At 43.3% G+C, this 23,518-nt stretch overlaps 1 protein-coding gene and 1 long non-coding RNA gene across 9 annotated transcripts in view; one reads left to right on the top strand and one right to left on the bottom strand.

Moving 5' to 3' along the window:
* The window catches only part of HLCS (holocarboxylase synthetase), a 226,340-nt gene that overhangs the window by 156,683 nt on the left and 46,139 nt on the right, over positions 1-23,518 (top strand). The window lies entirely within an intron of this gene.
* LOC140621645 (uncharacterized) lies at positions 2,437-21,925 on the bottom strand. The gene is made up of 6 exons (XR_012021408.1): positions 20,589-21,925; positions 14,159-15,306; positions 11,685-11,851; positions 7,624-7,701; positions 2,977-3,205; positions 2,437-2,630 (listed from the first exon to the last, which is right to left on the bottom strand). It is a non-coding gene; the product is annotated as an uncharacterized lncRNA (long non-coding RNA).

Raw genomic sequence — 23,518 nt, 5'->3', positions numbered from 1 at the left:
CTTGCTTTTTAAATCATTATCCTGCTGTGACTAAACCTAAACGCTTAGATCTTGTCCTTTTCTTATTCTTCCATTTTCTGGGCATTTGCCAGGCATGGACAGTTAACCTCGATGACCATATTTTTAAAATACAATGAGTGGTAAAATTCATGTAAGTATTACCTAGATACCACATCTGTATCTACATCTCTGTATCCCCGAACAAGTTGTTGATTGATTTGGGCAAGCGTGTATATGTGCTGGTTGCTGTCACACATGCTAAGCCCATCACAAAGAAAACCACTGGGGCACTTTGGTGGTTCAGTGATTGAGTGTCTGTCTTTGGCTCAGGACATGATGCCAGGGTCCTGGGATTGAACCTGCTTCTCCCTCTGCTTATATCTCTGCCTCTCTCTGTCTCTTATGAATAAATAAAAATCTTAAAAAATAAAAAAGAAAACCATTAAGTTGCCATATCATTAAAAACATGTAAATGTAAAATTATTCCAAAATAAAAAGTTTATTTAAAAAAAACAGAAAAATATCAGAGGCACCTGACTGGCTCAGTTGGGAGAGCTTACAGTTCTTGATTTCAGGGTCATGAGTTTGAGCCCCATGTTGGGTGTAGAGATTACTTAGATAAATAAAACTTATAAAAAAAAAAAAGCCAGCATATCCAGGTCTGCTGGATATGCTTTGTTAAGTCCGCTTCACCCGTTAGATGAGGATTGACCCTTTATCACCACATAGTATGTATAAAACCGATCAACAGGACTGTAAATTACTTGTATATGGCGTGACAGTAGCTCATTGGTGGGCATGGGAAGATGAGGACAACTGGCTTTAGCTGTTCGCTCATCAGGGTGGCTGGCTGATGGTCCTGGTGCTTAGGCCAGGGACCCAGCACCCATGTGTCCATGTCTCCCCTTCCTCCCCATCCCTCTTCTCCCCATCCTCTTCCTCCCCGTGCCTTTCTTCGTGTTGGTCATGATTGTCATTGTAGGGAATCAATGTTCATGCTTCTTGCATCTACTTCCTACAGCCCAGACTTTGTATCTTAAACCTTATGTCAGCTTTAGGATAATCACTGACTGCCTTTGTACTGAAAAGTCAGCACTAAGCCTCCAGTCTATTCAGAGTACATTCCTGAAGGGTTTTTTTTTTTTTGTTGTTTTAAACAAATGCTTAGATATCATATAAGCCATTCACAAGGTGTTCAGGAGGTGACAATGTGAGCATCCGGGTTAGAGGAGTACAGAAAACTTGCTTTCATAGCGTCACATTGAGGTCATGCTAGAGCAAAACATGAAACACGACATTGAGGAGTAAGGTTCTGCATAGTTGGCAGAGGCCCAATCTCCCAGTCCGTATTTTTTGGTGAATGTGATGGTGATCATTTTAGCCTGTTAACCAAGTGAATGAATGAATGAATGCACACATGAGTGTCTAGAATTTGTCACCTCACTTTTTTTTTTACAAGTCTTCATGGCTGTGGTTTAACAAAACCAGAAATATGGACAGTTGTTTTCTCTTGTTATTTTTTTTAAACATTTTATTTATTTATTCATGAAACACACACACACACACACGGAGAGAGAGAGAGAAAGAGAGAGAGAGAAGCAGAGACACAGGCAGAGGGAGAAGCAGGCTCCCTAAAGGGAACCCGATGTGGGATTCCATCCCGGGACCCCAGGGTTTATGCCCTGAGCCAAAAGCAGACGCTCAACCACTGAGCCACCCAGGCTCCCCTCTCTTGTTCTTCTTAGTCCGCACGCACTCTTACTGTGTGCAAAAGGCAGATGCAAAGGAAGGCAAATCTGTGGAAGGAAATGTGTGTCCGGCGCACCCCTCCCTATGCCCACGTTCCCCAGGGTGCTAGAAGAACGTGGTAAAATAAACCTGCCAACACCCAGGTGGCCTGTGTCCCAGTTCACAACCTTTTATGCTGTAAAGTGATATACTGTGTGGATTATTTCCCCCTTTCTCATGGGGGGGACCATGCCTTCCCAAGTGCTACTTGGTTTATCTTCTTACCCACTTGCTGGAGCACCCTCACGTCCTGGGCACCGGGGCTGGCCCCAGTCCAGGCCGCCAGGTCACCTTCCAGCTGTGCACTCCTCATGCTAGGTTTTCTGGCGGAGGTTGCTCCTGCCCCCACTCCACTGGGCAGCCACCTGCAGACCTACTTCCAGTTCCTCGGGCTTTTCGACTGCCTCTCTCAGGGTAATCCAAAAGACAAAAGCTGCTCAGACCACGAAGTGGAAGACTGAGAGTAGCATCTAAGACCTGATGGGTGGCAGACATTTGGGGGGTAAGGGATTTAGTGTCGTTCCATCAAATCCTTCTGTTAGTCCATATTTTAATTTTCTACGATGCACAGGACTTTCCTTTATAGAGAAGTGGAAAGAGCTTGGATACTATTTTATCTTTTTAAAGATTTTATTTATTTATTCACGAGAGACACAGACAGAGGGAGAAGCAGGCTCCTTGCATGGGGAGCCGGATGTGGGACTTGATCCCAGGATCCCAGGATCACGACCTGAGTTTGGATTTTAGAGTCTGAAGGATCCCAGTTCAGTCTTTGTCAGGCACCCGCAAGCTGTGTGACCTTTCACATCTGACTTGCCCTCTCTGGGCTCCAGGTGCTTCATCTGTAACACAGAGATGCCAACGTCCTGATGTGGTATGAGGATTAGACACAATCGTTGGATGTATGAAGCACAGAAACACCGTGTACGCGGTCACATGTCCATCTCTGTTGTTCCCCACTCTTTGCCCCTGCTCCCCTATCCAGGTCACCCCCTCGTGTGTTTCACATCAAGGATGAACTTTTGCAGAACCTGAGCCATTTGAGTAGCTGTGACTGTCCTGAGCCCAGCAGCCAAGTCCAACTCCATCCATCCCTTCATTCATTCATTCATTCACTCAACAAATACCCCCTCCCGCCTCGAGGCGTGCCCCCCTCTTCTGCAGATTTGTCTCACAGAGCCTCCTCACCTGCTGCTCCCTGGCAGCTCCGTTGGGCCTCAAGTGTTGTGTTATTGGCATCTCTGATGTTAGAATCAGCACCGCGTGATAATTCATCGCCGCCTCATTCTTGAGGCTTGTCCAGCAGCCTTTCCCCACGCCTGTTGACAGGGACCAAGACCCAGCTCATCAAGATGTAATTTCCAGTCTCAGGGCTGCCACCGTCAGCTGTCTTCTAGAGGTAGTTACAGACTTCTGCCTGCAAGAAAAGCCAGATTCAATGTCTGTATAAACGCTCAGCCCCAACTCCGTCGTGATAAATGGCTAAATCATCTCTTAATTGAGTACAAGCAAAATACAATGGGAGAAAAAGAGACGTGTTCAAACACTGCAGTTTCTTCAAGGGAAATTGAATAAGTGCTCTTTCATGTCTGATTTTTTAAAAGTGGGTTTAATGACACTGTTGTGTGGCTAATGCTGTGGAAACACACAGCCTCCCCTGAGTGTAGGCACATAATAACGGTATTTAAGCCAGCTCGCGGCGAAGGGCCTTCCCTTGCCGTTTTATGTTGCATTTCTCGTGTGATGACTTGGACAACCTAATGTAAAAATATTTTGGCTGCAGGTGTCACAAGTGACACATCGGATCCTCTCTCCTCACTTTGTAGGGACAAAAGCGGTTTCTTTAAGACCTGCACTTTTAATGAACCGTCTTATTGTAGACACTCAGAATCTAATAGTGTGCCTTTTGGTGAAGTTGTTGAGAATTTTAATGCATTTTAGTTCTCATTCATCACGGCCTATGTGCCCCTAGCGGGATGGTCTTTAGAAATAGGATTAACTTCTAGAGGAATGCATTAGCCATGCCACAGAAGTAGGCAATGCGCTAACTAGTCTGATAGATTGCTCCAACCTTCAAATCCTTCTGGCCGCCCCCCTCCCCGACTTTTTTCCCTTTATTGACAGCTTCTCATTGAATGGCTAGAAGCATTAGTGTGTTTAGGAGTTAGATGTTTTGTATGATCCTAGGCTGATCTCATATTCCCTTTCTGAAATTAATTCGACACTGCTTTACATGTTAATCCGCAAAGGATTGATTTGGAGAAGGTCAGAGCAGTGCAGCCTCAGAAAATGGAAGAAAAGCCCCACTTAGAACAGCTCATTTCAGTTCCCAGACCTAAGCCTAGCTGCCTTTTCATTGTGGCACTTAGACAGCTGTAGGCGGCTTGGACACCTCGCAGAATACATCAAACAGTGGGGTTTGATGTGGGCTGTAGGATCGTTGGACTAATTAAGTTTAGCTTGGTTAACCAATTGCAGTTTGCAAATTGAACAATTGCACTTTGAAAGCTTCTGACACAATAGAACACAGAATCTTCTTTTTAGGCATAAACATTCCCAATAATGGAGTAGTACTTTTTGAAAGAAGCTTATACCAAATCCACACATTTTGGACGTCTCTAATGTAAAGTTCGTTTCATTGGTAACAAGACTGCAGTCTCCTTTTATTCAGGGAGCTGCATGATGTCAAAGACAAGAAGCCCCAGTGCAGTGGGTGGGGAAGGCAGTGCAGGAGCGGGGTGAGCGGGGATACCCCATGGGTGCAGAATAGGTGAGTGTTTGAGAATTAAGAGATTTAAATTCTTCTCCTTTTAAAAAAATTTTAAATCTTGAGCCATAGTCAAACAAATGTCGGAGAAGTGATCACAACTATGGCACAAGATAAGTAACGGTTCTTAGAAGATGAAAACGCAGTAAACCCAGAAAATCAAATTAAGGCGAATTCAGGGTCATTTGGTGAAAAGACTCAATTTTAGAGGGAAGGGTAGAGAAACCAATTAAGTCCAGACCGAACAAAGGCGCAAATGGTAAGACCAGAGCAACTCCAAATGTGAGTAAAAGGGAAAGTAACAGTGTTTATAATCTACCTTTATATTGGAAGATTCCACATGAGTAGCTTTTTTTCTATTTTGAAAATAATATGGCACATAACGTATCCTATTATCTAATGCTTAGTCATTCATTTTAATTTAATCTTAACCTTTATCAAATGCTTACGCTTTGCTCCGGAAAGTTCCTACAACAGCCATGGTGTATTACAGCCAAACAAGGTTGCTCTGAATGATTGCCAGGAAGGAGGAAAGCCAACTTTAATTTTTGCTAATGGAAGTCTTACTGGGATCTGAGCAGTGGCAACAGCTGACTACTGATCTGATCCGTTGCTTAAGTAATTAGTATCATTGTCAGGCTTTAAAAAAAGAAAAGGTTGCTAGTCACGAAAAAGGAAATATTACCACCTCATTCTTTCATATCTGTGAGTATAAAGCAAAAAGCAGGAGCAGGGGTGCTTGGATTACTGGCAGCTGTGGCCTGCCCACCTCTGGCGACATCGTTGCCGTTCACGAGAATGCAGTCATGTTCTGACCCTCGTCTGGGGTCAGCTAAGGTCCTGGCACCTCAAGCCAATGCTAGGCCATCCCTTACATCAGTATAGCTCTTCCTCAACTTAGGATGGCATCCCATTCCAATCAACTCTTCCCTTCCTTGATTTATAATGGAGTTATGTTCCATTAAACCCATCGTAGGTTGGAAATATTGGTAAGCCCAAAATGCATTTAAGACAACTAACCTACTGAACGTGATAACTTAGCTTCACCTCCCTGATACGTTAGAACACTTACATTAGCCTCCAGTTGGGCAAAACCACCTAACACCAAGCCAGTTTTTTTAATGAAGGGTTGACTAACTCATGTAACTTAGTGAAAACTGCTGAGTGTGAAAAATAGAACGGTTGTATGGGTGCAGAATGGTTGTAAGTGTAGGGGTCATTTGCCCTCGTGACTTTGTGACTGGGAGCTGTGGGTCCCTGCCCCTGCCCACCATCCCAAGGGAGTATCTATCCTACCATACAGCACTAGCTCGGGAAGAGATACACATTCAAAATCCGAAGTATGGTTCTTACTGAATGCACGTTGCTTTTGCACCATCGTAAAGTGGAGCCATCACTAACACAGTCTTTAGAGCAAGGAGCTTTGGAAAGTATTTCTTGGTGCCCTTATTTGTGGGCATGGCAATGATAAGACAAGTTTGTGTCTCTCGCCTTCTTTTTGTCTTGGGATATAATCTCCTACATGCTAGTGAAAGAGCTCTCCATCATCTGGAAAAAAGTAATTTCCGTGTCCGAAATGTTAGGAGGGTCATCTATTGGTTCTGGAATGATGAATTCTAATGAGTGGAAAAATAGGATTTTATGATAAAATGAATGTATGTGCATACAATTAGGATTTATTGGACCAGGAGTCTGTGGGCACCAACCAGAGCTGTGTATCTCTACTTCCCAAAATAAATATTTGTGATTGGGTTAGTATCTCTAGCAACACCCTTCAGGGGCCGCATCGACTTACATATAAACTCTGTGTCCTTGGACCTAGCTAGAGACTTGGCTTTGGGACTAGAGAAGCTGAGTAAGAGAAGGGAATCTGAGGTGACTAGTCTATGGTTTACCCAAGTTCCCAGTGGCTTTTTAAATTTTTTCCTGAGCCAGAGACATCAAGGACACTGTAAGAATCTCATGTGTCTATGTCCCTGGTTATAGATGTCCACCCCAGGCCCATATGATAAGCTGCCGAAAAATTGGAAAATTTTTCTCCAAATAACTTTTGGAAAGTGGCATGTATGCACATATTGGTGTGTACATGCTCTTGCCTCCCTGCACATTCTCACAGTCCTGGTACACCTGATTTTCCATATTCTCCATTTATTGCCTCCAAACCAGCAGCAGCCCTGCTCCCTCGCCCCCAAGAAACCAAATAAATATAAACACTTTTGAACAGTGTCCAAATCTGCAAAAAGTGCTAGTGTGGAAAAAATGCTCACCTTTGCCTACTCACACTGTGAGAAATTTACACATTGGGGTGTTTTTCCTGGTTAAGACCTAAAGGGAATTTAGAGACTGTCTGCCTCTTTTCTGTCCACTGTCTGTGTGCACTGAGTCTGCATGTATATGTGGCCACAGCCCTGGGGAGCCAGAGCCTGGGGCCCTTCAGTCCTTGCCTCCTGAGAGCTCATGTGGGCGTAGAATCATCCGGAATAGAGACCCAAGCCAGACTCATTGCCGCCAGTGACAAGATGGAACACCATGTTCCGTGGAGAGCCGGGCCTCTCCTGTCTTCCGGGAGGTGGAAGAGAAATAGGAGGTGGTAACTGCAGCAAGTATGTGCTGGACGAGATTTGGACAGCTTTCGTGACAGCTCTCAAAAGGCTGCCCCCAAGGGCCATGCTGTGGCCAAAGCCTGGGGTCTCAAGTTGGTTTTTAAGAGCACCAATTTGATGGATTCTGCACAACTTACACCCTGTGTTTACTGGGTTGTTAAACGTGACAAGGCTTTTGTGCTAGATTCTTAAATAATGCTGCTTTGATTCTCAACAATAATACAAAAACCATGCATGTCTGAGATTCTTTGATGCTTGTGTTTTTCTTTCTCTGTCTCTCTCTCTCTTTTTTTTTTTTTTTTGGCTTAGAACCTGTTTCTTAGTATGTATGATGATAGTGATTATTTCTCACACAGAGGAATTAGAAGAAAATTCACAAGAGATCAGATCTTTGTATTTAACCTTAACTGCCTGAAAAACTTCTTGAATTGCTGCCCTCTTTCCCCCTCCTCACCAGCTGCTTACCGGCACCCTTTGGATGTCCCCCATCTTGTCTAGCAGAGCTTCAGAGAGCTTTCCACCACGAGCATCAACCAGCATCACCTGAGAAAAGATGAAAACCGGGGACCCCTGGCCCTAGCAGGTCAGAGCCCACAGGTTAAATTCCTAAGATCCCTGGGTGATTGGTGCACATGTTAAAGTTTGAGCAGCACCATGTGGAAATTCTACTAAAGACTTTATTTTCTCTTTATGTGTCTTTTCCCTTTCCTCACCTCTAACTTCTTCTCACACCTCCTAGCTGCCTTTCTCTGCTTCCTGGGCTTTCAGGAAGAGGTAGTGGTGTTCATTTCTCTTCCTTAGTATTATGAATGTTCTGCATAGGTTTGCCAGAGAAAATAGTCTTTTTTGACATACTTAAGCTACTACATTATCTGTCATTTATCTAAAATTCACCTTTTAGTGCTCGCTTTGGCAGCACATATACTAAAATTCACCTTTTAGCTGGGCATTCTGTATTTTGATTTGCAAAACCTGGCAACCCTCAAGATCCAAGCTCTAGTCCACATGGCTAGAAAACAAAATGATCTCCTCTTTGGGAAAAAGTGATGGTATATAAGGCACGTACGCAGTTTCCAAGGGGAAAGCCTAGAGAGTCATCCATTCACATCCTGCCTTTGGCCTGGCTCTTACTTTGAAAAGGATGGGATTTGGGGTTTGGAACGAGATGTCAGTGGCTCGTTGCCTCTGTCCGAGTTTATAGGTGTTTTGAGGGTGGGGTGGGGGTGAGGACAGAAGACATCAAGAGAAAGCTATATCTATTCTTTCTGAGCCTTTAGAGACTCCAATAAATTAAGCCATACTCTGGAAAAACCCATACTGATCTAGAATTGGGGGCACATTTTTCCACCAGGTGGCTTTAGGTAAGGGAACTAGTGGAGTTGAACCACAAAATTTAGAAGCGAAAATGCCCTCCATGTGAGTATTTTCATTTATACAGGGTTCGAGTTTGGGCTTATTATGTCAGATTTAACTATTAAGTTTTCTTGTTTGATGGGGAACCTGAAGCTCTCATTTATTCACCTCATTAGGTGTAAGTATTGCAGGTGTTTCTAAAACAGCTCGTGACCTAATATTTCTTATTGTTAGGTACTTCCAGATGATGGAGTTTGACTCAAATGCCCCAAAGCAATGAAACTCAGATTTAGGGTTTCAACATTTGCCATGACTCTTTGCTTTTTATGCCACTTAATAAGTTGTACATACATATTCTAAGGGAAATTATGAGCTGCCTTATTCATTACACATTTTTCCAACTTGTAATTGTGTTGGCATCAAATGTTGGCAAGATTTGAAAGAAATTGACATATTACTTGATCATTGTAAATCTCCCAGTGCTTTTAACTGAAAATGGCATTAGAGCCATTTTCTTAAAATTTTGCTTTTTTACATTATCCCTCTTCAGGAAATATGCAGTGTTAGTAGAATTCTTTCAGGACTCATTCGGAAAGCTCAATCTTTCGGAAAGCTCAATCTTTCAAGAATGAGTCTTCTTGCTATTGGCATACTGACCTGAAAAGCACCAATAAGAATGCGTTTGGACCTCAGACATGAATGAGAGTATTACAGGAAATTATGTGGTGGAAGAAATGGGAGCTTGAATATTAAAACACTGGTTGTTTGGCAGTGTGTTTGCGTTGCTTAGTATCATGAAGTAGGTTGTATGGGGGGAATGCTGACTAGATTTATAACCTGGTAAAGAGATATTCCTAGTTGCAGCAAAATTATCATGTTGTTTACATGTTTGCAAATACATGTGGCATAATACTGCCAGAAAACAGGAATTCAAGACTCCTTGTATATCTGATTTTTTTTTTTTTTTTTGGTATATGGTCTCTGGTTTACTTTTTTGTATATACTTTTTAAAAAAAAATATTTATTTATTCTTGAGAGACACACAGAGAGAGGCAGAGACATAGGCAGCAGGAGAAGCAGGGCTCCCTCTGGGGAGCCTGATACAGGACTCGATCCCAGGATCACAACCCAAACCAAAGGCAGATGCTCAACTGCTGAGCCACCTAGGTGCCCCTCATATATACTTTCTTCTTTTAAACTCACTAAATTTGGCGACTAGTATTTGTTTGTTGAGGAAATAATTTTCTTAGCCATTTAAACAAACAACTGAAATCAAGATAACAAGATCTGCATTGGGGGGCCTATGAAGAAGCCTCACATAATAATTCTTTTTAAACTTATTTCAAAAATTAAAATTCTAAGACATAATTTGGTAGATTTCAGTATTAGGCAGTCATATCCTTCAACTAACAGTTGTTCTGAGGTCAAAGGATAAACTAGAGCATAAGTGACGTAAAGGATATCTAGCACTTTAAGATGTTAATTAACATACTCTATGTGTTATAAAAATTATAAATAATGTCATAGGAGGTTGATATTTTCCATTGGGAATCCATTATCTCCCAGTTTGATCAGACTCTAAGAAGGTCAGTGGGAGGAGACATTTACTAAGTAGATTTTAGAGGCAGAGTCAATTCCATAAAGCCTCAGTAGTTTTCACCTTAGCCTGGCTTTATCCTTATCCTTTGTAGGACCATTCCTTGTGTTCATGAGGCTAGAGTGTGTCCTACAATCTCCTACTGAAGCAGAATGATCCTGGTAGGGTGCAAGGAGCAGTCCAGTGTTCTAGGTGCCCCAGCCATTCCTAGAACAATAAAGAATCACAGAATTTCAGATGTGGAAAGGACTTACGAGCTCTTCCCCATCCCTCTGGACAGAGAGGGATGCCTCGCTGGCTCAGTCAGTGGAGCATGTGACTCTTGATCTTGAGGTTGTGAGTTTGAGCCCCACATTGTGAAGAAATTACTTTAAAAAAATCTTTAAAAAAAGAGAGGAGCTGGTTTGTGTCTCCATTTGTCAGGTCAACAGCCAGTCTGTACTAGATGCTATGGCTCTCAAGTCACATCCTGGGCCCTTTCTACTATCTCACACTGTCTGGTGCTGCTGACCTTTTTCAGAGGTCAGGTTCAGTAGCAGGTTCAAAAGCAGGGATTTTGTGAAAGTTTAGAGATTAATTATGATCCACATATTTATATATTGGTGTCATAAGTGGGAAGAGATCTTTGTCAGTTATTTAATTTTTAAGCCACGTTTCTCTGAGGACCACTACTAGATGAATCTTATTTTCATACCTAGTTTCCTGAGGCAAACTATGTTGTCTCCCAATTTCTAGACTGTGAAGCTGAGATTCTAGTTCTTCTGCTACATTCACTATAGTGGCAGTGGGAAGGTTGCTCTGGCTTATTAACAATGTGGTGGTTGGGTCCTTTTTGAGACAGGGATCCACCCTACTGAAGGCAGAGGTTTCTGCTTCTCTGGCTCAACTGTTCTGTACTGGGTTACCTATTTTGAAGATCGGTTTCTAAAAATGAAGAGATGCATACTGTGCATGGTCTTGAAAGATAAGCAGATCACTACTAGCTTGAATTGTGTTACACTAGAATAATAAAATGTCTAAGGGCCTGGCAGTTATATCATTAAAGAGATGAAAGTGTGCTCCCTCTGGGTAGAATCCAATAAATCAGAGACTAGATGGTTGGCAGTTAAAAGTGTAAAAACTGGAAAATATTATGAATGATATTTAAAGGATAATTTATTAAAATGCACTATGGTTACATTGCATAGATGAAATGTATTATTTTTAGACAAGCTGTCTGAACCAGGATCTAATCTTTGCTGATAGCTATCAGGGGTAGTAGGTCAGCTGTGAGAAGAATATTCTGTTCATAGTTCCTCTGTGATTACATTTTTGTTTTTTGCATACATTTAACCAAAGTTATTAGTTTCAAGATTAAAATTTGTTCTGGTTATTTACTGCTACAGTTCAAACCATCCCAAACCTTAATGACTTATAACAACAACAATTTTATTATATCCAGTCATTTTTCTGGGTGAGAAATTTGGTCAAGGCTGAGCTGAGTTATTTGTCTCTATGCTGTGTTGGCTGAGCTCACATGGTGATAACTCACTGGTGGATGGGCTGGGCAGGAGGGAGGAAGATGGGCTTTACTTACACGACTGTCTCCTTGGTGGGAGGGCTGGAAGGCTGTGGTCTCGTAGTGGAACTCTTGGCCTCTTCAGTGTGACTGTCTCAAGGCTTTCAGACTTTTTACATGGCAGCTCAGGATTCCCAGAGAATGTTCCAGGAAACAGGCAGTGAGAGCTCTCAATCTCTTAAGGCCTGCATGAGAGATTGTTCTACTGTATTCTATTGGTCATTTACAGAACCCAACCATGTTCAAGGGGAAGGGACATAGACCCCCACCTTTCAATAGGCCTCAAGGAATCTGTGACCATTCTTAATCTGCAACAAACTCTTTAAATACTTTAAATGACAGAAGGAGTTGATGGAGGTCTTAAAGAGAGATCTGATTAAGGAAAGTCATAAAAATAAAGTAGTCTAAAGCTTCAGGAGTAAAATCTTTAGTCTTTGACCTCTCCTGATGCTTGCAATGACAATAATTCTTTAGGATATTACTGTCCTTGTTGATTCCTGGAATCAACCAAAGTTCCTGGGTAGCAAGTAGCCTCAGGAGCACATGAATGTCAATTTCTAGCTGAGTGTTATTTTGATATTTGAGCCAAATGCAATTTAGGAGCAGGCAGTGAGATGTTAATACTCTTGAGTTGGTTTCAGGTCTGTAATTGGAAGGTGACAAGACCAGAGTAAGCAATTGGGAAAAGCCAGAACTACTATTATGTAGGCGTGGGGGTGGGATTTATACCTCATGCATGCATATATTGTTTTAGTAGTAGAGCTTTAAAGTTTTAAAAAACTGTATAAAATTAATAGTCATTTTTCAAATTGTGTTGACATTCTTAGGGACGTATCATTTAAAGGGATCCTGTATTAAATGTTTTTGGATTTTGGAATTCTGTGTGGCTACCTCATAGGGCTGGGAGCCCAGTTGGAGATGACAGAGAGAAATGAAGATATAAGTTGACCCCTGTTGGGGTAAATGTGGAGAATGTCAGCGTTCCCTGTGTTTCCTTCCTTTTCTCTTTCTGGGTCCTTGGACTTTGCTCATTGTTGGCATCCCTGAATTCTATCTCATTAGAGTTCATTGTAATGGGTGTATTTGTTTCCCTAATAGATTGAGAGCAATTTGAAAATGCTGTATTTGGTTAATCTTTGTATTCCCTTCTGTTCCTAGGATAACATATAGTAATTGCTCAAAGAAAGTTGTGTAGGGATCCCTGTGTGGCACAGCGGTTTAGCACCTGCCTTTGGCCCAGGGCGCGATCCTGGAGACCCGGGATCGAATCCCACGTCAGGCTCCCGGTGCATGGAGCCTGCTTCTCCCTCTGCCTGTGTCTCTGCCTCTCTCTCTCTCTGTGTGTGACTATCATAAATAAATAAAAATTAAAAAAAAAAAGAATTTAAATAAAAAAAAGAAAGTTGTGTAAAAAAAAAAAGTTGTGTAAGTGAATGAACATTGAGTTTAGTTAAGGAAACTTGGATCAGTTTTGTTCCTACACTGTAAGACAAATGTGTATTCTTTTCAAAGCCTTCCTTGACTTGGTAAGGGGAGCCGGTGATTCGTTGCCAAGCCCCAGGTAACAAATGCCATACTGAGTGGATACTGATATGTGTGTGTGTATGTGTGTATATACTATGGTTTGAAGGAAATATACCTTTTTAGTTCTTAAATAGCCCATTTCAAAAGAAGAGGCTTGATCCTTCCATGAGTAGTTAGGGTCCATGTCCCCTCTCTTTGAATTTGGGTGGGCTCTGTGACTGCTTCAACCAATAGAATGGTAGAAGTGACAGTTCATTTCTGGGCCCAGGCCTTAAGAAATGGTGGCTTCCACCTACTGTCTTTTGGGACACTTGCTCTTGAGTCCAATCATCATGCTGAGAGGAAGCCTGTATGGGTCTGTGGAGAACTGAGTTCCTAGCCCAGCTTTAGCTGAACTCCAAGCTAGTGCCAACCTGTTAGCCATGTGCCTGTGCCATTTTGGAAATAGATCTTCTGTGTTCACTGGAGCTGTGCCAGCTGACACAACTGCTTACGTCTGCCCCAAATACAGATTTGTGAGTAAAATAAATGATGGAGTTACTGAAACTACTAACATTTGAAGTGGTTTGTTAAGGAGCACTAGATTACTGGAACTAAAACCTATACGAGCATCACAGTTATCTGAAGTACTTGTGGGGACCAAGGAGGGCATGGGTGATCGAGATTCACTTACTTGTTCACTAAACAATGACTCTGCACCTAATATGTGGACCTGGAGCTGTACTGTATCCTGGCAGTGGCTAGAGGCTATCAGTCAACTATTTTCTCTTGAAGGAGATCTGCTGTCTTCTCCCCGTGGCCTCCATAGTACTCCTTTTCTTCCCCTGTCCCTTAGATGTTTGCACTCTCGAACACTCTACTTGACTGACTCATCATCCTGCTTATTCCATTGGTTTGTAACAGCCTATTTTCTCTCTCTGACTCAACTGTAGTTCCACAAAGGCTGGGGTATACCCTCGGTTGCTTACCTCAGCATCTGGCATATTGTAGATCAATACATGAATATTGTGAACATGTGAATTACTAGCACTGAGACTTCACTTTTGCCGGGTGATCCCAATCAACCTTATTCTCACAGGTGCTGTATTTTATTTTCCCAAAGTCATAGGTCAGCAAGTTATGGACACTGGAGGGACAGGTATTACGTACAAACCATTCTTCTCCAAGTCACTTCTGGAGTCGAAAGAGGAAATGGTGGGCTTCTCACCATTCTCAATGCCATTTCAAGATTGACTCCAAAAATCACCTTAGTCTGGATTTTATTCCCGATGTAGAGTCAGAACCAGCCAAAAGAGTGGACTAGAATTGTGCATTGCACTTGTTTGACATATTTCTTTTATCTCTTTTTTAAAAAATGACATCAAGGTTTTGGAGAGACCAGAGCAGTTATCTTAACAAATACCCCACATTCTGGATTTGGCTGTGGCCTTGTGGTGACATTTGTGTTCCTCTAGCTCCTCAGTTTCTTGTAAACTAGAAGTTAGGTATAAAAATTTGATTTGATTCAGGTTAAATATTTTGGGAAGGCAAACTTTCTAGGTGATACTGTGTATTTCGTATTGTGTCACATATTCTACCTTTCTTATTGATTGGATCACTTGGTGAGAAGCTCCACTACCTGTTCTCTCTACAGTTATGGTCTCTTTCAGTGAGTAATCCACGGAGCATCCCTTTGGCACACCAGGCAATATTCTGTTCACCTACAACCTTGGCGATCCTTTGCTTGAATCAGTTCTCTAAGGTTTGCAAAATGGGAATTTTTCTTGTCTTTTTTTCCTTCTTCATTTATTAACTGATATTATTTTGTACGGAATCATTTTCAGAGTAGGAAGTTAGATGATGTACTAGTCACTCTAGGGGCAGCAAATGAGGGATGTACTTATCTTTTGTTCTTTGTCTTGGCTGTCTCTCAGCTTGTGCTCTGGACTTGTGAATTATTATTTTATAATCCATCATGCTTCTTACTCTCTACAGAGTTGGTTTGGATTTGGCCAATTTGGTTCTTGTTAGAGGCAAATGATACTTAGAAATGGAGATCTTTAACTTCTCTTTCTGAGAATGATGGACCAAGAGCTGACTAGACTCCTCTCCCTCCTCCTGAAAATAATCCTGCAAACTGAGCATAACACACAAAGTTATCCTAAGTCACTGAAGAATGAACAGAAGCAGGCAGGCTCTGGTGAGACTCTGTCCTTGTAAAGGGAAAAACTAGAGCCATCCAGAGTAACCTCAGGCCAAGTGCTAGCAGTGCAGTGAGGAAGAGCACCAAAAGGGAAGGGTTCAGAGAGGGCATCTCCAAATTCTGTCTGTGCACATCTTCAGCTGTTGAACCATGCATGCGTGGACTAGACTAAAAGAACCTCAGGTCGTGATAGAAGATCAGAACTAAGACTGAATTTGCTGCCCAGAGGAAGGGTTTGCATTCTGGTTCAGCCAAGGTAGTTGCCAACCAGAACAAAAGAAATAACATTCGGGGCGCCTGGATGGCTCAGTCAGTTAAGCGTTTGACTCTTGATCTCAGCTTAGGTCTGGATCTCAGGGTTGTAAGTTCAAGCCCCACACTGGGCTTCACACTGGGCTCCACACTGGGGATGGAAGCTGCTTAAAAAAAAAAAAAGTGAAGGGAAAATCAGGACATTTTTAGATAAAGAAAATGATAAGGATTCATCCCTAGCCAACCTGAATTTCAAGAAATGGTAGAGGAACTTCCTGAAGCTGGAGGGAAATGAAATGACATTAGATGGGAACTGGGACTCTTGAGGAAAAACGAAGAATACCGAAAATGGTCAATTTTTGGGTAAATACAAAATACCATTTTTTTCCTCGTGTTTTTTTCTCTCAATTTCTTTGTCAATCATGTAACTATTAAAAGCAAAAATTATAACTGTCTTGTGGGGCTTGTAACATTTGCAGATATGGTAGCTATAACAATCATAAGGGTAGGCAAGCACCTCTATTGTTGAGAGATTTCTGTATTTTACAGGAAGTGGTACAATATTGACTATAAGTGGGCTATGAAAAGTTACGATGTATATGGTAATCCCTGGTGCAGCCATTTAAAAATGCAAAGAAATATAGCTAAAAAGCCAATATGAGAATTGAAATGGATATTCAAATAATTTTTGCTAAAGGCAGGAAATGAGAAACAGGAACAAAGTTTTTACTTATTTTGTGACCCATTAAATGAGTAAAAGGAAATCGTTTTTAAAATTAGGTTATAAGAATATGATGGTAGCCATTTAAAATTGAATTTTTCAAGGTACACTTTTTAAAGACATTTATTTTGCCCTGGTTCTTTTCATTTCTTTTTCCTTTTTAAAAGTAGGCTCCATGCCCAATGCGGGGCTTGAGCTCACAACCCTGAGATCAAGACTCTCATGCTTTACTGACTGAGTCAGCCAGGCGCCCTGAAGAACATTTATTAATAAGAGTAAAATGCTCCTGATGTTGTGCAAAGTGAAAAAAGGATAGTCAGCCTCTGTAGTATAACAATTAAAAAAAAAATTCATACACCCGCAAAGTATAGAAGAAAAAGTTTAAGGAAATATACCAAAATGCTTTTTGGTAGTAGAATCCTAGGTGACTCAATGTCCCAGCCTTAGTTTGCTACATTCTTCTAAATTTTCTGTAATGAGCATAGATTATCACAAAGTTTTTTAGTTATTACTAGCACATAGTTATATATTAACACTTGGCTTTTCTACATTCTCTATTATGATACTTTACTAAGTTAATTTTTATTCTAATAGCTTTACACTAATTCCTTTAGATTTTCTGAGCATATGGTTGTGTGATGGACATACAACCATTCAGTCATGAGACCTCTTCGGGTCTGATGCTTATCTTAATGCAACAGAGAATCCCGAGGAGCTAATCAGCACCATTCATTCACACTAATTGGTGGATCCCAGGAGGTGGGGAATTACATGTCCTGGGTACATCCCTGCTTCCTCATCTGTGGAATAGGCTCCTTGTAAGGATTAAATGTGATGATGGATGCAAAGTCCTGACTCAGTACACAGCCATCATTTGCTCTTGACAAATGTTGGTGCTTATTACTATGAGGCTGTATCTCTTGCATATACTTTCTGGAAGGGTGCAGAGCTGAGCTCTGGGAAGCAACTACACCATTCTGTGGGCAGGTCACATGACAGGAGGAGCCACGAACAGTCAGTCCTCAGGGGTGCCAGCTCTGGGCAGCCACACCTAAAAAATGACATCAGGCTGGCATGTATGTTATGTTTCCTGATATTTAAAACTCCACGTCTTGGGTGAAGATGTTCTTGCTTATGTGAGAAAGGATGTTGAATGTGAAGATGATGGGTAGCCCACTTAGAGTCTGAGGAGGCACACTGTGGAAGAGTCCATCTCTAGATTTATTCAAGAAGGAAAGAATGAAGTATCTCTCTGGTAAGCCACCTTTGAGATGGACCCGGTGATGTCTGCCCTGGGGTATGCATGTTCCTCTGTAAGCCTCCCCCCCACCCCCTTGAGAGTGGGATGGACCTAACGACTCACTTCTAACATAGAATATAGCAAAAGTAATGGGATGTCAGTTCTTTTTTTTTTCTTAAGATTTTATTTATTCATTCATGAGGGATATAGAGATTGGCAGAAACACAGGCAGAGGGAGAAGCAGGCTTCCTATGGGGAGCCCGATGCGGAACTTAATGCGGGATCACGACCTGAACCAAAAGCAACCACTGAGATACCCAGATGCCCCAGGATGTCACTTCTGAGAGTAGGTTATGAAAAGGATTGTGACTTCTGTCTTGCTGGCCTTCTTTCACTCCCTCTTTTTGGAGCCATTGCTCTGGGAGAAACAAGCTGATGTGCAGTGAGTCACCTTGCGATGAGGCCCACATGGCTAGAAACTGATGTGCATCCCATGAGAAGCTGAGGCCTGTATGTAACTAAACTCGAATGTGGACCCTATCCCGGTCAAGCCTTGAGGTGACCACAGCCCCAGCTGATACCTTCCTTGCAGCCTGTGGGAGATACTGAACCAGAAGCACCCAGCTGAGCAACTCTCAGATTCCTGACTCTCTGAAAGTAGGGATAATAAATGTGTCTTAAGCTACTGGATTTGGGGTATATTTGTTACACAGCAGTCGGTAACTAATACACTTTCTAAAGGAAAGAGGTGTCTTCCTTGATTTCCTCCACCTCATTCCATCCCCTCTGCCTTGATCCCTGGGGGGAACTGTGGCAGTTTCTCTTTGGCATCCTTTTATTTTTTAAAATTTGACATCAAGGCATCAGATGCCATTTCCGCCCATTCCTTCATCTTGTCATCCTGCTTCCTGCTTTTTTTGCTGTGTTAACAAAAAACCCAAATTGACTAGTGTTGTCATTTCATCTGTTGCTTGGGTGATCTCCTCTGTTCCTTTAAAAAGTCACAGGAGGATGTAGCTTCAGTGCGATCTAGAGGTCAGGGCAGTTCTTCACAACCTGCTCTTGTCCTTTTGTCATATCTTGAGGAGGATGTCACACACAGGACCACACTCAGCATTAGTCACCATGGGCCAGTGCATTGGGACCATGGTGACCATGCATGGTCCCCAGTGCCCTCGCTCCAAGCCCTCCCCATCACCACCCATTGACTTACTGAGATAAAAGGGGGGAGAGTCCTCTGACCTACGGGGCACTAAATGGAGTGAGTGGCTGGACCTCTGGATTCTTGTCCCATCTCCCCTGCGGCTTGGCTGTGTGACCCAGAACGCATCTTTCCATCGAGTTTCTCTATCTGGAAGGCCTGGGCAATCATGGCCACCCTTCCCCTCTTCTGAAACAGAGCGTTAGGGAGAGATGTCCTCTATAAGTGATGGGAAATGAGGGCTTAATATTTTAAACCTGAGCGCAGTGGTTGTACAATTTGCAAACTGTAATAAAAGCCACCGTTGTCCCTAGACCCGTGAAGAGTGCTGGGGAAAAAATAGCACATCTCACCCAACAAAAATGCTTGCCAATTGAAAATTAGTTTCTCATACATTGCCTCTTTATTCTTTTTGCTCATACTTAATAAGAGGACATTTGGTGATGGACTTCTCAATGCTGTCCCTGTGGCCATCAGCCTGTTCACACCATCCCTGGCTGCATTAAGTATCCCCAGGGCACAGAATTAAGTCACTGTAAAAGTATACTCTGGATTTTACCGAGAGGTCACGGAGAGCCCTTCTTGCCTTGGCAGTCAGCAGCATTCTTATTACACTTCATTTATCTATTTGGGAGGACTCAGGAGGACCAGCTGGGCCCCTGTCTGCACTCATCAGGAGTTAATTTCTGAGCGAGGTGCTGTGGTCATGAACAAGTGCAGAAGGTACCCCGGTGGTCCTGCCAGACGAGAGGGGCCCTTAATTAGTAGCAGTGTTCAATCAGGCTGCTTAACCCGCCACGGAGCTGAGGTGGTCATGTCCTCCCCGCCGCCCTCCCATAAACACGGAGCCACCGGCGGGCTTGGGTGGCCGTGTGGCCCAGGATGCGGAGGACGGTGCAGATCTGAGCCCGCCACACAGTCAGGTGCTACCGGAACCTTGCCTTTATTGTCGACAGAGGAGGGAGGGTTAACCATGAGGGTTTTTTTTTTTCCTCCTTTAAAATTTGGAAGCATCTTTTCATCTTCACCAGCTTCCTAATTCCTGAGCTGGACATCACACTCGCTTTGTTTCTTTGCTATTAAAAGCGATCTCGTGTCGTCCTGTTTCTGGCATGGCTTAGTGTGTATTGAGCCAGCTTGTTTGGGTGCAAAGTTAACACAACCCTCACCGGTTTTAAAACCCTGTTCCTGGGGGCACCTGGGTGGCTCAGCAGTTGAGCATCTGCCTTTGGCTCAGGTCGTGACCCTGGGGTCCTGAGATCGAGTCCCGCATTGGGCTCCCCGTGCTTCTCCCTCTGCCTGTGTCTCTGCCTCTCTCTCTGGGTCTCTCATGAATAAATAAATAAATAATTAAAAAAAAAATAAAACCCTGTTCCTGCACCATAGTGCGTTCCACCGCAAAATAGAGATGATGGTCCCTGCCCTGACTACCTGGAAGGAAACAGTATGTAAACTCCCAAATATCATATAACTCTGAGGTGAAATTATTGAATGCCGGGGTTGGGTTGCTTCTAGTTGACTCCTCAGTAGAGCTGAGGGAGGTGTTTATTTTAATGATCACCTAAAGAACATCAGAACCTGGGGTTCCTGCCAGGTGTCTGATATTTTATTAGAGATGCTATGCAATATTGCAACATTCAATAAATAAAAAAATAAATCCAACTGCTCCCTCTAATTCTGGCCAAGTGCCTCTCGGGCCTGTTGAGGACCACGGTGGACAGAGGGATCAGAGTGTAGGAAGAGGGTGGGTGAGAGTTTCTTAGCTCAGTGGGACATCTTGCTTCATCACGAGACCCACTTACCTGGGGAAGCTGAAGGTGGGCTGGGTCCTTTTGTCAGCTCCTGGCCCAGGGTAGGAGGTTTGGGGACCGTCCACTGTTGAGTCCCTGGGCAGGTTCCACTGGATACCTCTGATCAAGCACCCGGCATCTTCTCCAACCCAGTTGAATTACTGGATTTACTGACCACAGGTGGCTTGACGTTCTTTCTGGCGATGCCCACAGAACAAAAGTCGAGGCCCACCCCACGCCCCTGACTCAGAGTGTGATGGGGGGTTTGATTGTGTGGCAGTCACGGCACCTGCGGGGAACACTGAGCCAGTGGCCTCTTGAGAGGCCAGTTGCACCTCGGCCATGGGAAGAATCAAACACAGAACCGGAAAGGGTTGATAGAACACATTCATTTTAGGTATTTACACTTAGCATTTACGCTTAGCACGTTAAAGTTTACTGTGAATTTTAGGCTTTGTTCTTTTCTTCCCTGGCAGCTCGGAGAGTGCTGTGTCTTGGTGTAATGAAGCATTATGTTGGTATAGCAGAAAGGAAACTGCCCTCCTACAGGAATTCGGTCTCACTAGAAGCTTATGGTCTGGTGCGGGGCCCGCCTGGGAATGGATGTGTGTGTACATGTGCGCGCAGGCGTTTCTCCTGGTGGGGAAGTTGAGACCAAATTGCCCATTACATTGCCTGATTTTACCTGACGGTTTCCTGAAAGGGATGTCGGATAGCAAATCCATTCCTGTTCGCAGGCCTTTTTTTTTTTTTTTTTTTAAACTTACAGCTTTTGGTTTTTTTCTATTTTTGCCTTGGAAACATGGAAATGATTCGTGGAGAATTATTTTGATGGAGGGGGGAAAAAAGACTCGAAATCGAGGAGTAAATCAGTCACCGGGTAGTTCTTGCAGCCAAAACCATTCAGAGCCAAAAGCTGCCGCCACATCCGGAACCTTCTCTGGGCCTCATGGGCATAAACTGGAACCTTGGCAAGAAAGTTTGGGACACAGGGTCGTCCTGTGCCAGGGTTTCTGGAATCCAGATTTGATACTGCACATTCCTCCTTGTTTTGAAAGGAGAAAGTCATTCCTTTAAATGTTAGGTAACTCTGTTTCATCCCGAACATGGAAATATTGATGCTGGACAGAGAACATGCAGAGGAAGCTGTGGAAAGTACATCTGCCCCGTCCTGGCCAACGAGTGCGGACTCGTTCTCTAGGCCTGGGCTCCGAACCTCCTCCCATCAGGAAGGGGCATCTTGTTGATGGAGGAATAGCCACTCCTATGATCGGCTTGGATTGCCTCGGGCTTCCCAGCCGTGTGTTCTGTCCTGTGTCCAAGCACCAGTCATCTCCTTGTCACCATGACAATGATTGTGACGCCTGATATTCCCTTTCAGTTAAAGGCATAGGACTGGGAACTGGACTCCAATTCCACAGAGTTCTCTTTCACATCATTAATTTTCTTTCTTTTTTTTTTTAAGACTTTACTTATTTATTAGAGAGAGACACAAATAGTGACAGATAGTGAGAGAATGCACAAACTGGGAGGAGAGGGAGAAGCAGACTCCCCAGTGAGCAGGGAGCCCGATGCGGGGCTCGATCCCAGGACTCTGGGATCATGACCTGAGTCAAATGCAGATGCTTAACCCACTGAGCCACCCAGGTACCCCTCACATCATTAACTTTTCAACTGAATCCTACTGTTCTACATTTGTGCCTATATCTCCGACTTCCAGAATAAGAATCAGGTCGCATTTTGGGATTGTTGCCATAATGATTCTTATTTTGTTTTTGAGACACTCCCCGAGACGGTTGACATACAACTGCTTACTGGTGAAAGGCATCCTGACTGTTCTGTTGACTTCACCCATGTGGATTGTTTTATGGGATTACACCGAGAGTGGAAAGACGGCTCTAGGTCTATGGTCTGTAGTCTGTTCTATCACAGAAACTCCGTTAGTCCAGCATTCTTGACGTTCTGTATGCTGAGCACAGTGGCGAGGGCTTGAAATCTAGATCCGGGTGGTGGGGACATATGTCTTCACCACGTCACTCATCTGCTTGGATGCTAAATGACTTCTGCAAGCCTTAGAGTTTCTCCTGTAAAGTGGCAACGATTGCAGCAGCTTTGCAGCTTTTTCTACTGATAAGTAAATAAGATGTAACTAGAAAGTGCCATGTAAACGTTTGTAAACTACAAGGCAAATGTCTCATATACGTAGAGAATGTTTGTGGGAGAGACACTATTACGTGATTCCCGACTCTGCTTCATGTTCCTCCCTCCTGGGCACACAGCCACCCTCTCACCTGGGCTGGTCTTGCGTGGATGGCCAACAGGCCGGATGGTCACGAAGCATGCATCTTCCAGGCCTGGCCTGTTAGATGCTTCCCACCCCCTTCCTTCCCCTTCTATTGTGATTTTGGAGGTCATGCAGGAAAATGGCAGTGTTACAGGTTGGAAGAGGCCCATCCCTGAGTCACCACTTGGAGGAGAGCTGTCTAACTAGCCTTGGACCTGGGCCATTGCCCTTAGGGCTGTTTTCACCCAGTGTTAGCCCTGAATAATCACAATTTTGGAAAAGAATATTATTTGCCACTGTTGGCATATAAAATACTTGTTTTTTTAAAAATTATTATTTTATTTTATTATTTTTTAAATATTTTATTTATTTATTCATGACAGACACAGAGAAAGAGAGAGAGGCAGAGACACAGGCAGAGGGAGAAGCAGGCTCCATGCAGGGAGCCTGATGTGGGACTCGATCCCGGGTCTCCAGGATCATACTCTGGGCCGAAGGCAGTGCCAAACCGCTGGGCCATTGGGGCTTCCCTTTTACTTTTTTTTTTAGAGAGAGAGAGAGTGCATGGGAGCAGGAGTGGGAGGGAAGGGCTGGGGGGTGGAGAGAGAATCTGAAGCAGGCTCCACACTGGGTGTGGAGCTCAATGTGAGGCTCAGGT

Source organism: Canis lupus, chromosome 30 (genome assembly GCF_048164855.1).
Source record: "Canis lupus baileyi chromosome 30, mCanLup2.hap1, whole genome shotgun sequence".
Lineage (NCBI taxonomy): Eukaryota > Metazoa > Chordata > Mammalia > Carnivora > Canidae > Canis > Canis lupus.
The sequence above is the reverse complement of the archived record's forward strand: the minus strand, read 5'-3'. Positions and strand labels throughout refer to the sequence as shown.